The 17,814-nt window shown below is 38.3% G+C and overlaps 1 protein-coding gene across 14 annotated transcripts in view; it reads left to right on the forward strand.

Moving 5' to 3' along the window:
• The window catches only part of TENM3 (teneurin transmembrane protein 3), a 2,750,454-nt gene that overhangs the window by 1,838,390 nt on the left and 894,250 nt on the right, over positions 1 to 17,814 (forward strand). The window lies entirely within an intron of this gene.

A 17,814-nucleotide genomic window follows, 5' to 3' on the forward strand; every position in this document is an offset into this window, starting at 1 on the left:
AATGAATGTTCCCTTGAATCATGCTTTAAATCCTGGCTGCAACCACAACTGCTTAACGTATTTCCAAGGGCAATTGCCTTCTCCCGACAGTCTTCACTACAACATTTTAAGTTCAGCGCTTCATCTCTGAGAACAATGTCTCTCTTGTGCACACTCTCGGATCAGCCTCTCGGACTCCAGGATACACGGGATAATTTTATATGCCCTGGCTTTTTAAAGATGAGATGCAGCTTCAAAATGGGGAACCACCTAGAATAGCCTTTACGATACAAAAATCTTAAATTCAAATCACTCTTCCTCCTTTAAACTATCGAGCATATTCCCTCGATTAAAGGACCTCAAGGATTTAACTTTTAGCTATTTCATGCCTACAATATATGCACTATATATGTACACATGAAAAAAACGCAAGCAATAAAAATCATACACAATAATCCTAAACAGCTTCCCATATGAGGCTCAATTTTATTTTATTTTATTTTATTCAATTCTATTCTATTTTATTGTTTGATTTTTTGAAACAGAGTCTCGCTCTGTCGCCCAGGCTGGAGTGCGGTGGAGTGATCTCAGCTCACTGCAACCTCTGCCTCCCGGGTTTAAGCGATTCTCGTGCCTCAGCCCCACAAGTAGCTGGAATTACAGGTGCCCGCCACCACACCAGGCTAATTTTTGTATTTTTAGTAGAGCTGGGGGTTTCTCCATGTTGGCCATGCTGGTCTTGAACTCTTGACCTCAAGTGATCCACCCGCTTCAGCCTCCCAAAGTGCTAGGTTTACAGGCATGAGCCACTGTGCCTGACCAAGCTCAATTTTAGTTTGTCATTTCCCAACCTGCACTCTGATAGACCCTAGGCTTGTAAGTAAATGTTTAGATAGCCCATGAAAAGAACAAATTCATATCAGATTAAATTCACTATCTGTATTACTCAGCGTTTTCTAGAGAAACATAACCAATAGAAATATATGTATATATACACACATATATATATGCCTCTGTGTGTGTGTGTGTGTGTGGAGAGATACAGAGAGACTTAGAGGAATAGGCTCATGTGATTACAGAGGCTGGGAAGTCCCACAGTCTGACATCTGCAAACTGGAGAAAGCAGGAAAGCCAGTGGTATGATTCAGTCTGAAGGCCTGGGGCCAGGGGTCCGTTGGAGGAGAGGGAACAGTGTAAGACACAGTTCTAGTCTGAAGGCCTGAGAACCAGGAATGCCGATGTCCGAGAGCAGGAGATGTGTGTTCTAGCTCAGACAGAAGAAAATTCACTTTTCCTCCACCTTTTTGTTCTATTTGGGCCCTCAAGAGATTAGTCGATGCCCACCCTCACTGGGGAGGGGATCTTCCTTTGTCAGTTCACCGATTCAAATGATCTCTTCCAGAAACACCCTCCCAGACATGCTGAGGATACTGTTTCACCAGCTACCTGGGCATCCCTTAGCCCACTGAAGTTGACTGACACATTAAATTAACCATCATGCTACACTTATGTGGTGATATGGTTTGGATATTTGTCCCCTCCAAATCTCACGTTGAAGCATAATGCCCAGTGTTGGAGGTGGGGCCCGGTGGGGGATACTGGATCACAGGGCGGATCCCTCATGAAGGGCTTAGCGCCATATCCTTGGTGATGCAGGCATTCATGTGGGATCCGGTTGTTTAAAAGTGTGTGGCACTCCCATTCCCAGCTATCTTGCTTCCACTCTCACCATGTGACATGCTGGCTCCCCATTCCCTTCTGCTATGATTTGAAGCTGCCTGAGGACCTCACCAGAAGCAGATGCTGGCACCACCCTGCCCATATAGCCTGCAGACCTGTAAGCAGAAATAAAACCCTTTTTCTTTATAAATTTCCCAGCCTCACATATTCCTTTACAGCAATGCAAGAACAGCCTAACACACACGGTACGCGTTTTGAGGCTGTTTTTGGCATACAATCAATACTATTCAATGGTCGTGGTAGTGGTGGTAGAGAAGAGGTGTGAGCAATTTAATTGAATGGGCAATAATTATAAATTAATCCTCAAATTAGTGAGGTTCTTCGTGACTGCTCTTGCTTTGAACAGCAAAGATACAGAAAACTATAATCCTTGGAACTGTGCCTTCCATTGTAATATTTTCTGGTTGCATTTTGGGAAGAGTGCGGAAATCCTAACTTCCTCCACTGTTGATGGAATCTATGCATATAAATGTTAAAACTATATCGCAGTATTAAATAATTTGCTTTTATTTTTCTTCTTCATTATTTTAATTAATTGGGATCTTCCTTATAAGCCAAAAATCTGAATTCCACTAGCTCTTAATGAATGATACAGAAAAATATAATTTCTCCGTGAACATTAGGTTGATTGGAAAATGTCATCCTCTGACCTACTCAGCCTTGCTAATCAAGAGAAGTCTTCAGAGGGACTAACAGTTAGATTAAGCAGGCTACAATCCATCAGCCACCCCCTTTATTTGTTTAAATTACAGTTTATGTCAGGTATGAGGTTCAGTGTATCTGAGGAAAGCCATGCCAACATGGTTGAGAGCGTATATAGTCATGTCTCTGGTAATTGGATAGTGCGCTGTTTCACCTTAAGCTGTTTTGAATTAATGCAAGACATCAGCCGCCGGCTTTAGGTGGTTTAATTATCAGAATTGTCACATTTTAGTTATCAGCCCAAGGGGTGCATACTGGGGTTGATTGTGAACATGTGGTACTACCTGATACAGGTTACCTGATGGCCAGATGTGGGTCACTTCAGGAACAGACTTAATTTAAAGGAGTACTGTCTTGATTCAGAAATATTTATAAATAGGAATCTGGCTTTCAAAGAAAAAAAAAAAAGACTACTAAAATACAAAGCTGCTCAGCTGAAAGAAGAAAAAAATAGATCCCTTACTATCTTAGCTTTATATATAGGAATTATGCTACTATTAAAAGGTTTCTAAATGTCAATATTCATTGTGGGCTTTTAAAAAAATTTTTGCACTTAAGATTATTAAAATCAAGCAATTTATTCTAACGTGTTAGACTAAACTGCGCCCCCACTCTATTATTAGAATGAAATCACTTCTTATCAGAAGTGTCTATTATAAAGCAAGTAGAGTATAGTCTTGTTCATTATTTTTACTTAAAGGGGCCTCAAGCATTTATATGGAAAATCATTCGTGTCTGTAGGGTGGGTGAGGTTTTCGGCTCTGTGTGTTTAACTGCACTTTTACTGAAATATTTTAGTGGGTTGTTCAACTACAGAGCACAGTATCCCAATGACCATCACAAGTGCCCTAAATTCTATTGTTTTCCTGGATGCTATTGCTTTCCTGAAGCATCAGTAAAAATAATGGAACTAATTCTTCTGAATCACTGCACTCTTATCCCAGTTCAGTTCTAATAGTATTGACTACGATCTAAGCATTTTTGCTTCACTCAACACAGCTCTTAAAGGGCTTTTCCTTTTGCAGGCATACTCTCTGTGGGTGGTCAATACCCTTATGAAATTGTCAGACTTGAAAGTAAGATGGATTGTTACTGGAACATTAAGTAGGACAGAGAGCAGATGAAATTTAAATACAAAGTCGCAGCTGTTCATAAGCTCAAAAACTTGAATTAGTTCAGCCGAACTGCTAAATTCCAATAAGAAACAAACTGAGGACTTGGCTACTTGTTCCCTAATAGGAGGAAAATGCATCTAAAATATACATTGAAGCCTTGTCATCTTAAGAAATCAACATTTGCACTAAATTATTCCCTCCCTGAACCACCCATTTAATATTTACAAATCCAGATGGTCTTTCCTCCCACTGAGCACCTGCCATCTCTGCGGTTTTTGATACCACGATCCCCTGCTTCACAACCTCTTCCTTGGCTTCTCTTAGCCAGTCTAATACCTTTCTTATTTTCTCTTTCTTTCTCTCCTTTCTTGCTTCTATTTCTACCAGTTCTCTTCAGATCAAATTCTCAGACTTTCTACCATTGCTCTATTTTTCTTTCTTTATCTGCTTCCTTAGATTGCTCATCTACTCTTGCCATGTCAACTATCACCTATGTGCTCATTATTAAACCTGCAGTTTCAGCCCATGCCTTTATCCTTCATTTATTTCCAGTTGTTCACAGAATATGTCCAATCAGGTGGTCATGTTTGTAAAGTCAAATCTAGTGTATGTGATGATCAAAAATGAATCCTTTGTCTAACTTTTTGTTATGATCTGAATGTGTTCCCACCAAAATTCAGGTGTTGCCAATGTGATAGTATGCGGGAAAGGAGAGAGGTTAAGAGGTGATTAAGTCATTAAGCCATGAGGACTCCTTCCTCGTGTATAGGATTAGGTACCCTTCAAAAAGGACTTAACAGAGGAAATTCGACCTTCTTACCCTTTGGCATTCTGCCATGTGAGGACATAGCATTTGTCCAGGATAGACTGGACACTCACCAGACACCACACCTGCCAATGCCTTGATCTTGGACTTCCCAGCATCCAAAACTATGAAAAATAAATTCCTAGTCTTTGCAAATTGCATAGTTTGTGGGATTTTGTTGTTGCAGCCCAACACAGACTAAGACACTTCCTATTTCAATGAATGTCTCCTATGTTACCTTGCTTCTATGAATTGCATATTTTGAAGTTAATTTTATTGCATCTCTCTCCCATCCCACACTCAGGTAGCCACTGAGTCCTACTATACACGCTTCGCAAAGTTTCAGGTTTATTTCTCCTTCTCGTGTCATATTGTGGTTACTCTAATTTACCATCGTGACTTTACTTCTTATTTTAATAGTTAACTACCTAGTTTCTCAGTGTCACCATTTTATTTCATGGTGGTTATACAATAGAGTCATTTTCACTATGTATTCCATTTGTTAAAAATCTATATTCGCTTCTTTTGCATATTTGAATAAATTTCAAAGTTTCAACCCCACATTAAGGGTCCCTATGAACTAGTCCCAGTTTACTTTGTCGATCTTGGGACATTCTTGATGTATTCTAAGAGGAATGGTTTCTTGCCTCTGAGAGCACTCCTAGCCACCTTGGCCCCTCACATGCTCCTGTTCACTCTTAGTCTTGTCTCTCTCTTTTTCTGCTAAATCCTACACATCTTTAATACTCAGCTCAAAATTTTCCCTCTCCGTGAAGTCTGTCTGAATTAACATGAGCCCACGGTGGTTTTTCTCATGTTCTGAATGACCTCTGAATGGCACATACAGGCTGAAACTCTACATTATATAGGTTGCTTCCAAATTGTTTTCTAATTTATCATGAATATATGAATTTCCTCTCAAACAAGATTTAACATTCCAGAAGAGGAAGAACTGTGAATTGTACCATTTTAAACGTGTGAATTCTACCATTGAATTTAAAAATAACTATTCCTAGTTTCTGGGATGTTTCCCCAATTCAGTTATTTCTAATCCCTGTGTGAGTATCAGAGGAACTAGGTCTTTAATGGCATAATCAGATCCCATGTCAAATAAATGACATTAAGAGTGTCATTAATATAATTCCGTATTCCCAGAGATGTTCTGGAAGGTTTATATGTATTCTCATTTATTATAAATACATTGAAGCATGCTTAAATGAAAAAGACTGAATAAAAATGAATTTAAATGACAAAAACGGTGTTCCATAAATGTAAGAATTAATGTCTACATTCTCATGTAACTTCAAGCAAAAATACAGAACAAGTGGGGTTCTACTGTCGAACCCACACTCTGAACTTGTTTTGCATTATTCCACCCACTAAAATTATAAACCTTTGGAATAGACCTGAACGTTAATTATTATAATGTTAAGGTTATGATAATATAGATAATAAATTATAGTCATCTAAGACACATTTCAAAAATACAGAGGCGGGCATCTCTACCTCCACTTTCCCCACCCTCCACCCTCCAACCATTTCTCTTAGGATGCATCCAGTATTTTGTGGTTTCCAAATTAGGTATCAATAAATGCAAAGATTTTTGCTTCTGCAATATCATCTGTGTAATATAAAATTCATTGACATTTATATTTGTGCTTTTATGAAACTACTAATCCCAAATGAAATGTTCTCGTGAATATGCAAGGAAAATGCTTTTGTTAGTATTTGGTCCTGTTTCTACATTTGATTTGTATTTGTTTTTTAAATGATTAATCAGAATAAGAGAGCACAGCTGTAGGTTAAAATGTTTTAGCAACACAAGACAGTCCCACACTATACAGAGCCATCCCGATATTTTACCAAAGCCTTTGAAATAATTTGTAATTTTTTCTATCCATTTAAAATATGTATATTTTAGAGAACTGTACACTTAGAAAAGCATTTTTATTGCTAATAAAACTACCAATAAACAAACATCAAACATAAGATGTTGTGTTTCATATGTAGGAGGGAAAAAACAGGCTTGATTAATCCTGTCTACATTTTTGAAAAGTTGAAAAAAAAATTGAGTTCTAGCAGGTAAAAAGAAAACACAGTTTTGAAACTAAACACCTGCAAAGAGAATGTCACCAACTATGAGTTTCTTATGTTTTTGGATAAGGAGCTGGTCTTAGTTAATAGGATATGAGGCAACGATGACGTTACTAATTTCAGAGTTCCTAAACAGTAACACTATGCTTTAACTTAAGCCTATGATCTGGTCATCATTACCAGTAATAATGTAATGAGTAACGGCACTTTCTACCGTAATTACATGAGGGCTAGGGAGAAAAGTAAGAGCGTGAAGGTCACTCTAATTCTCTCGAACCTTGTGCCATGGAGACCTACCTGTAATGCTCAGACTTCCCACAGAGATAGTCTCATTTACAGGCCTGGCATGACTGGCTTCACCAAAATCGTTCTCCATTATTTGTTGGCAGCTGATAAACCCATCAAAAGGTAACCAATAAGTAAGAACTTATTTGAAGAGTGACATTATCTTACTACTGTCAGGGAGTATGAGCAAAACAGCCAACAGTTTATTGTATTTACAAAGAGAAGAAGTGATTGGAAGTAGAACTTTTTCTTTTTTTAAGGTCAGAATCCTTCATCCAAAGCTGCAGAAGATTTGATGTCTTGTAAATGGTCAATTTTATCTGAGATCTGGTTAGGGGCTTTGCCAAGTCAACGGTGTCCAAGTCAGCGGCAGAAAAAAAAAAAAAGGGAAATTAGAACTTTCTCCAGCTTACGATAGAATGATATGCAGCGAGACTCCGTCTCAAAAAAAGAAAAAAAAAAAAAGAATGATATGTCAGAATTCACGGATGCCACAGAGTAGGTGTCTGAGCGTGATTTGTATCCAGTTATGGCTGTCACTGGTTGTAATGCATGCATATTTATGCACACAGTGTGCAAACAAGGGCTAATGTTTATAAACATGAGAAATATTAGAAAATTCATTAATTAGGGTCATTTGTACAATTCCATTGTCAACTTTAATCACTTGTTTCGATTGATGTCTCCTTTGGAAAGTCAGTCCGCCATAGTTATTTATTTATTCAGCAAGAATATTGTGTAGGGCTATCTTCTGCTTGACCTATAATGTTATTTCTAATAACATTCATTCATTTCATTCTAATAAGCAGAAGGTTAAGTTTAACACATTAACATATGCAGTTAAATTAACAAATACATATTAACTGTTGGATTTCATCCCCGTCAGTGGAAATAATGTGTTTGTATTGTGTAAATATGTGTCTGTTGACTATTTTTTATCTTTTAGCGAGGCCCTAAACAAAATCAGTATTTTTGGCAGATTGAAACATCTATAAAGGCTTAGGTCATTCCATGAGGCAAATAATAAGTTTCCTTCTGAATCAAACTATATAAGAGATCCTAATTAACTTATCATTAGCTATTCCATTAATAAACATTATCTCAGCACACACGGTTACACAGAAGATCTAAGCACCCTCATTCAGTACACACTCACTCTGCTAGTCCCCCAGTTTTTCCATCTTTCCATCTTTTCTATACAACTTTCTATCTGGCTGATTTTTTTTTTTTTTTTTTTTTTTTTTTTTTTTTTTTTTGGAGACAGGATCTTGCTCTGTTGCCCAGACTGGAGGGCAGTAGTGCAGTCATAGCTCACTGAAGTCTTGAACTCCCAGGCTCAAACAAACAGTCCTCTCTTCTCAGCCTCTTGAGTAGCTGGGACTACAGGCATGCCACCACGACATCCAGCTAATTTTTAAAATTTTTATAGAGACAAGGTCTCACTATGTTGCCAGAGGGGTCTCAAATGACTCCTGGCCTCAAGTGATCCTCCTGCCTTAGCCGTCCAAAGTGCCGGGATTACAGGTGTGAGCTATTGTACCCAGCCTGATTGTATTCTTTATATAAACCTTTCCGCTGCACCATGCCTGCCTCAAAGTTTATTTTAATTGTGTCTCCATTGGCAAGAGTCTGTTACATACCCAAGCTTTCTGTGACTGTTTAAATGTAGTTGTTTTTCTTCATAGAACAGACTCACTTCCTGACATTCCCACTGCTAATTTGCTTTCTCTACTGTTATTCCTACTGTGTCTAAAACGTAAGCACTCTGTTTAAAGAGCATAACCTTTAATAGGCTTTCCTCCCCACTCCACTTACTGTCAGGTTCTGAATCAAGGGAAAGTGGGTATCCATGGAAGAAAGCAGGCCTTGGGCTTAGGGACAGTGGGTGAGTGATTTGTTGGGAAGCGAATGAATAAATAGTCTTTTTCCCCCAATCTAAAAACTAGATAATTTGTTCAAGATTTTTTTTTCATTTCTATAAAAATGACCTTAAGTAAGTCACTTAATCCTTCTAGACCTCCATTCTGTTGCCTATGAAATGAAAGTGTTCAATAAGCTCATCATGATGGTCCCTTTTAAAATTAAAATTTGTGATTCTGAGATACCATGCAAGGGACTTTTAAAAGAACTGAAAAGTTTTACTGAAGTTAAGAACAATGTTCTCAAAGACATCCTGGTATTTCTTGTAATTAAAATTTAGCGTTTGCTCTTCATCCTGAAAGGTGACAGCACCAGCTTTCCCCAGATGCATCTCAAAGCCAGGTGGGAAAATAGTAAGAGTGAACCATCCAAAGCCATGGTACACGCTAAATGCACACACATGAGAAATGAGGATTCTCACAAAAAGTGGAGGCATGCATTGACCACTGGGGTGTATTTGATGAGAGTGGAAGACCAGGGCTTCCGACCTCCAGCTCCCTTCTCTTCACTGACACAGCAGTGGGCTTGGGTGTCCCGAAGGAACACTGTCTCTCAGTAGACACCAGCTTACCAGGCCCTCAGCCAGCCCCACCCAGATGCTCCAGCTGTTCCTCCTCCACACAGCTGGGCTCTGACTCATCCCAGGAGGCCTTGCCTGGTAGAAAGAATCTGCAGCATCACAGACCTCTTACAGGGTGAGGGCCCAATTTAAACCCCAAAATATGTCTCCACACTGGGGGAGACCTTCTTCCTGGAAGTCACCTTTCAGAAACTGAAATTCTGTTGCCCACCTTGTGCAGCCTTTGTTACCCATCCTAGCCCTGGAAAAGAACTCCTTCTCTTCACCCTGACATTCCCTTCCTGAAAAGGTTCGATTCCTCCATAGGGATTCACTTTAGCCCAATTGTTCCTTCTTCCCTTCAACTTACCAGCTCCCAAACTGGCTATTTTTCACTAGTTCTACCCCCGGATCTGTAGCCTAGCATTTCAAACAAATTATTCAGCACATGAATTCAGCATTTCAAACAAATTATTTTGGCACAAATGAAGGGGTTAGTGGAATGGGTCTTATTGGTATCTTCCAGTATTCAGCCCATTTTTTATCCATAGCTCATTGATTTCAGCTTTGACGCAGATATAAAGACATACTAAAGAGCGTGAAATGTGTTATTAGTCAAAAGAAGAGCTCCTCCATCATTCTTCTTGGCTAAGTGTATCCAGGAATACGTTTACAAGTGACTATCCAATTCGTCTCTTCTGAACTAATTTCATACTAACTAAAAGGTAAAACATTGTTCCATTTTTAAACTTGGCATTCTTACGATACTGACTTTACGTTAAAATTTAGAAGCATCTTAGTTTTCTTACAGCTTTGCAAGAATAAGATTCATAACTTTGATCAAAGTTTTTGATTCAAAAACCTTATCATCTGCATCTAAATCTGAAAGTTAGAGATCACTGGAAATACTGAACTTTATCTTCTTCAATTTCAAGTGTTTGAGGAAACACTATTGGGCAAGGACAGTTTTTATGCTGGCCAATGATAGTGACACACTTGTGTAAACAATGTATTAACTGTATTAATGTTGGCATCTTCTAATGCCTTCAGCGTTATGTGATCAATAAATTTATTCATTCTTTCTTCCCCTTCTTTTCTTTTCTTATTCTAAACTTATGTGGTCATGCTTCCATCAGAAATTGGCTTAAAAGACTTGCTCTGCCCTTATTCACTCATTAAATATCAAAATCCTCACCAAAACTGCAGTCGCATTAGAGCAATGTTAAGAGCCATATGACTCACCAACAATTCTATTTCCCTATTTCTCTAACGACTGCAGTCAGTGACGTAGGTGCCATTAGAAATTCTCTCTTCATCTGCTGTAGGCTGATACGATCAAGTAAAGCAGCTTTATTCACTTCATGCAATCCAACTTCATTGAAAAGAGAAAATGGAAAAGGATCAGTTCATACTAAAAATACTTCAGAGGTACTTCATCGCTTGTTTTTAAATAAAATCTTTGAAAAAAGCAGTAGTAGGTGAGTCAACACATCTGTAGCTACACACACACATACACACACACACACACCTTTGTGATATTTCTGTCAACGGATAATAGTTACCCAATTCCAGTGTTTTATTCTAGGTTTTTTTACTGTTTTGTTCTACATTTTTACTCATCTCTTCTATATTTATATCTAAAGCCTGTTGATGGTTTATTTTTTCCATTGATTACACTTCCTTGACCGGGCATGGTGGCTCAAGCCTGTAATCCCAGCACTTTGGGAGGCCGAGGCGAGGGGATCACGAGGTCAGGAGATCGAGACCATCCTGGCTAACACGATGAAACCCCGTCTCTACTAAAAATACAAAACATTAGCCAGGCGTGGTGGCGGCGCCTGTAGTCCCAGCTACTCGGGAGGCTGAGGCGGGAGAATGGCGGGAACCCGGGAGGCGGAGCTTGCAGTGAGTGGAGATTGCGCCACTGCACTCCAGCCTGGGTGACAGAGCGAGACTCCGTCTCAAAAAAAAAAAAACTTCCTCTGATTATTAACATAAAGGAAAGGAAAGTGAAGGTGGTCTAAGATCCATCAACTTTGCTTATTCACATTTTCATGATCTGTAAAATATTCTCTGGTCCCACTGAAGTGTATATTGCTATATGTTCTAATCAGCAAACTTGAACTTCCCCAACTCATTAAGCTTCCTGGCATTCATCTTTCTGAATTAAGATGTTTGAAGGTTTTCATATAACCGATTACTCTTTAGACCAGACCCCTTTCTAAATTTCTGTTGGGAAAATATTCTTTGTGGTAAATACTTCCTGTAATATTTTTCATCTGTCATGTGTATGTGATTCCAAGGCCCCAAACTTTCTGCTTGTAATAATATTTCAAAATTTTTATCATTAAATGCATTTCATTCACTATTTTTGAACATAAGTGGTGTTTTTAAGATATTGTAATTACATCTTTTGTTGTTTACTGATTCTAAAAAAGAACATTCTGCTGAAATGATGAAGCAGTTGCTAAATTATAGGTAGTCTTTAATGTATTATTTAAATTATTATTTAACAATTTGTAATAAAAACAACAATTTTACATTACCATATTATTCATTGTAATAGAGATTTTCATTTTCTACATTCTAAAATACTTATACTGAATGTTTTCAAATATTTAATCTAAAACTAATACCAATAATTTGGGCTAATGTTTTTTCCAGAGAAAATAAGTAAAAATCATGTGATTTTTTATGTCACTTTTAATACTGTCTCTCTGCATCTCTTAACAGTTTTTGAATATTTTGAACTGAAAGTACTAGATTAATTAGAAGACTAGTTCTAGGTCCACATGTTATCTCAGAAGTTAAAAGTAAAAAATCTTGAGGCATATATTGTCTTTTTATCCTTAAGACTTATGTAAAATAATTTAATTTTGTTTTTATTTGCTTATAAATTTAAAAATTAAGGAATATGTAAAAACTGCAAGATTTAGAGAAACATAGAAAGAAAATTACTTGATACAGTATTTACAAAAATGTGAAAGAAAACCAACAACAATTTTTAAACCAATTTTACCCAATTCTTTGTGTGGATTTTTTTTTTGTTTTGTTGTTTTGTTTTTTGGTTTTTTTTTTATTTTGTTTTTGGCTTTTGGTTTATCTTGAGACAGAGTCTTGCTCTGTCACCAGGCTGGAGCGCAGTGGCACGATCTCAGCTCACTGCAACCTCCACCTCCCAGGTTCAAGCCTCCTGCCTCAGTCTCCTGAGGAGCTGGAACTACAGGCGTGCACCACCACACCCAGCTAATTTTTGTATTTTTAGTAGAGACGGGGTTTCACCACGTTTGCCAGGATGGTCTTGATCTCTTGACCTCGTGATCCTCCTGCCTCAGCCTCCCAAAGTGATGGGATTACAGGCTATGTTTTTTGTACAGGATCCTAACAGTATTTTTATCAACTACATTGAATATTTTATTCTTGAAATAAACCTAATTTTTTCCCACTGACCTTTTTTCTTGATTTTTAAAAATTTTAGGACAAATTTTTTAACCTTTCATTTTATATTGGTTGTAGTATTTATTGCTGTAATTAATTTAGCAGAGAGATGTTCTCACACACTCATAAATTCATGAAAATAACAACTTCCATGGTGAAATTGTTCACACTCCATCACAGCCCAAATATGAGTTTATCTTCAAAATTTGAGGAGGATCTTAAATCTTCATTGATTTATGAGACCATTTTAAAGGCATCCTGATTGCCAATGCCAAAAATATTTTGGCTTCTTAGATTAATTTAGATTCAAAAATAGCTTAACTTGCTCTTCAAATTTAGTGGAAAAACTTTTTCCATTAAGAGTTTTAATTAACTAAAAATATGCCATTTTTCATCACTTTACCTGGTTATCATCATTCAAAATTTCACAGAAACTTAAAGGAAAGTAAATAAATTTTGGCTCAAGATGTATTCAAATATTATTAGTTGAAAATCAGTATATTCTTTCACATATCATATATAAATATGATCCAATACCAAACATTCAGCAGTTCCAATACGTGTATTCGTTGTTTGTTTCCCATTTAAGATATGCCTATATATATCTCCAGTTCACAACAGACAAATCCAGAGATTTAGAATTTCAGTCTCGACTTGAAACTGACCCTCTTGCAATATACTCTTGAAGTCTCCAAGCCCCTTGAGTCCTCTTTTTCCTTCAGTGCAATTCAATAAACTCAATTCCACAAGCATTAATTGGGCCTCTGCTCTGTGTAAAGCACTCAGTGTGAAGTACAACAAAGAACAGGCTTCTGTCTTTCTCCTTCGTGATTTCACCACAGGAGAGACCTGCTCTCTTCCTTTCCCCTGGAGCACCAGAGCTGCCAGTAGTATCATTGAGAACAGAATTATAACATCTGGATATTGCTAGTTTCTTTATTCTCTCTCAAGTGGTAAATCAGCTCACTGAGAGGCACCTATTTCTGCCTGAGTTTTTGTGCACCTGCCCACGTATGCACACACTCCCATTTCCATCATTTTCTCCAAGGCACGTAGACTTTCATATTTTTAACTTTCTTTCAGATGGGAGCCCAATTTTGAGGCACAGAGAGGAAACCAATGATGCTGACTTGCAGCAAACCTTCTCAATGATCAAGGGACAGGAAGAATTTGACACTAAGCTTCCTCCCCAAAATCATAGCCCTTCTGTAACTAAGAAACTTCTAATGGTGCGAGGGGTCCCACATGTATTCTACCTCTGTACCAAAAAAAATGTATATGAACCTGTCTGTCATGATGAGTCAAAACTACTGGATGGAGTCACATGGCCAAAGTTACCTGGTGAGGTCACTCATGGAGTGACCATATCCACGATTCATGCCACCCTAGTAAGGATCTTGAAATAAATTTTACAATTCCTCTGCCACAAGGGAAAAACCCAACCAAAACCAAGCCTCTAGCCTGTCCCCTGGGACTGTGCAGAATGGGATCCACCTTTGAGGCTAAATTCAATATTTGATCTCCCAAATGAAAGGAGAAGGCATCAGTGTTGGCCAAAACAGTTATTTAGATGAGCCTCTGATCCTGCCTACAAGAATTATTTTAGAGATTTCCAATGGAAATTACCCAATATGTCATGAGAGTCTATGAGCTTTATGATCTTTCTTCCATGGCATGTGCTCTATAATATTTGCAGATATTTACTGAAAATACTCACAGCTGAAAGCCCCTAACACACCCCTCACATCAGCACACACATTTCCACTTTCTTTCCAGCTGCCCGCTATATTTAAAATCATAGAATTTCACCGCGATGTTTTCCCACTTTTGGATCTTGTTTAGTGTAAAGTTATGAATTAAAATATAAAATACCAGCAAAAATACTGGGTATATCAGAGTCTTCAAATTATTATTATAAAGTAAATTTTTATGTTTTTATCAAGTTTTCACATCCTTCATTCCCCCCAAAAAAACTGCAAAAGGATTATTTAGCAAATTATTTTCCCCCGCTTCTGTAATGGGAATTTTCACTCCTATGACTTAGATAATATGTAACAAAGAAGCACATTACAGTACTGGATAGTGTAATCAAATTAGAGCCATATGATGCCAGACAGAAACGTATGGCTTTGCATAAAAATCTGGAAGTCCATATGTTCTCGATAAAGAGGTAAATGCATGTGCATGTGAGCACACACACACACACACACACACACTTCTATAAAATTTGGAGATAGGTATTTTTTATATCTTAAAAGAGCCAAAAAACCCTATTAAAAGAGCAGAAAATTTGTTTAAGTTCCTTGTAGATTCTGGATATCAGACCTTTGTCAGATAGGGAGATTGCAAAAATGTTCTCCCGTTCTGTAGGTTGCCTGTTCACTCTGATGGTAGTTTCTTTTGCTGTGCAGAAGCTCTTTAGTTTAATTAGATCCCATTTGTCAATTTTGACTTTTGTTGCAATTGCTTTTGGTGTTTTAGTCACAAAGTCTTTGCCCCAAAGTATTATAAATCATTCTACTATAAAGACACATGCGCACGTATGTTTACTGCGGCACTATTCACAATGGCAAAGACTTGGAACCAACCCAAATGCCCATCAATGATAGACTGGATAAAGAAAATGTGGCTCATATACACCATGGAATACTATGCAGCCATAAAAAAGAATGAATTCATGTCCTTTGCAGGGACATGGATGAAGATGGAAGCCATCATACTCAGTAAACTAACACAGGAACAGAAAACCAAACACCACATGTTCTCACTCGTAAGTGGAAGTTGAACAATGAGAACACAGAGAGGGGAACATTACATACCAGGGCCTGTCAGGGGGTGGGGGGCAAGGGGAGGGGGAGCATTAGGACAAATACCTATTGCATGTGGGGCTTAAAACCTAGATGATGGGTTGATAGGTGCAGCAAACCACTAAGGCACATATATATCTGTGTAACAAACCTGCACATTCCCCACATGTATCCCAGAACTTAAAGTAAAATAAAATTTCAGAAAGAGCAGAACATGATCCCCAAATGTAGTCATAAACACTCAGTTCCCATTGGTGCCTTGGTTTCTGAGACAAAGGACCATCAATGTTATCCAAACACACACATTTAGATATCCAAAGCATGTGCTCTTGGAGAAGCGGAAGTTTTTTTCACATGATACTGAGTGATGAGGTGAAGATTAACTGAAAGTAACATTCGTTGTAGAATATTTAAGAACATTGTGTTTTACAATCGGTATTGATTTCAGCATCACCTGTATGAATATAACTTTTTAATTTTAAGTTTGGGGAAAAGCACTTCTATTCTTTCACAGTTTGGTTGCTTTATCCCATGAGTGGTTTCCTACTGAGGAAAACAGAAGGCCTTAATTTAGTCAGCAAATAGTCATTGGATGTCCCACCTAGTACTACAGATCCTATTTATCACACTCTCTTAAGGAAGCATCTATATTGCTTTAGGATCTACTTACTTTCTGATTCAAAAAAAAAAAAAAAACCCCAAAAAACAAAACTCAATTTCTGAATTAGTTTTTATGTGTGTATATATATTTGCTATAGATTGTTCAACTCTTCCACCAATTTGAAGAAAAAAACAACCTTGGAGGAAAGAACATTTACCTTCTCACTCTACAGTTAAACAGTGTCCAGAATTGTATTATGCATACAAAAGGTGCTCTGTAAAAGTCTGCATTTCTAAGAAACAAGTTCAACAGCTGATGCTTGTGACTGTTCCTGTCCCCTCCTTTTCTCGCCTAGAGATAGGAATGACTGGTAACAATTCCAACTTCATTAGGCGATACTCACCTCTGGCCCAGCCTGTCATCTCTCCAACGGAACACATCATCCCTAATCAACTCAAACCAATTACTGTGTGACTTTGGGTAATTAACCTCCCTGTGTCTCAGTCTCAACTTCTGTAAAGTGCAGGACTTGCAAAATATTGCTGCTAAGGTTCTTCCATACCTAAAACACCTTTGGTCTAAAAATACATCACCTTGGGGAGCAAGCTTCCTTCCGTGCAAGTCAAGATTTGAATGCAACCTGGGGTCCTGCGGAGGGCCCCTCCTGGTTCTACCCCTAATGTGCTGGCTATACCTTCTCTTCTGACTGATGCATCCTCATTCTGGGCCTGACCACTATGTGTGTTACCCAGGGCTCAATCCTCCTGCCTCTTCTTTTTTGTTCTACACTCGAGTCCTTGATGAGTTCCATGGTTTTAGATGTTGTCTCTACAAAACAATGATTTCCATTTATATCTCTAGCGCCAGCCTCTCCCTTGAACTCCAGATATGTATATAACTGTCCATTCAACATCTCCTCTTGGATGTTCTTTGGGCATCTAAAACTCAAATTGAAAACTGAGCTCTTCATATCCACTTCCATATTTACTGCAAAAACTGTTAATACTCTTAGTATCAAGATCTCTTCCGAAGCCTGCAGCCCCAGAGCGTCCCCACGATCTGACTGTTTCACATCCTCCATCGCCACCACCTTTGGATGCAATCCACTATCATTCCTCACATGATCTACGGAGGATCTAACACCCTCCTGACTCTCTCCTGCTTCTTCTCTTTCTTCCCCAGAGCCTATGACCCACCTAACAGCCTTTTAGAACTAAGCGGATCATGTAACTTACATGATTAAAATATTCTAAGGATAAACACTTGAGGCGATAGATGCCCCAGTCACTCTGATTTGATCATTATCCATTGTATGCCTGTATCAAAACATCACATGTACCCCATAAGTATATAAAACTAGTATGTGCCCATGCTAATTAAAAATAAAAAAATCCAAAAACCGATTCCAAGATTTTCTGATCACAATTAAAGTGTTTATGTATGGCCTACAAGGCCTAAAGGGATGTGACCCCTGGAAAACTCTCAAGTCTCTGTCACTCGCTCACTGGTCTCTTTGTCACTGTTCACAACACTCTGTCCTGGCTGCCAGCCATGTCCCTCCCTCAAACGCTCCATGATTCTCTCCTTCACTGCATCCAGGTCCCTGCTGGAGAACCATCTCTTTGTTCCAGGCCATATAAGATAGTGATATGGTTTGGCTCTGTGTCCCCACCCAAATCTCATCTTGCAGCTCCCATATTCCCACGACGTGGGAGGGACCACGTGGGAGATGACTGAATTGCGGAGGGGGTGGGTCTTTTCCCATGCTG

The sequence above is a fragment of the Macaca fascicularis genome, chromosome 5 (assembly GCF_037993035.2).
Source record: "Macaca fascicularis isolate 582-1 chromosome 5, T2T-MFA8v1.1".
Lineage (NCBI taxonomy): Eukaryota > Metazoa > Chordata > Mammalia > Primates > Cercopithecidae > Macaca > Macaca fascicularis.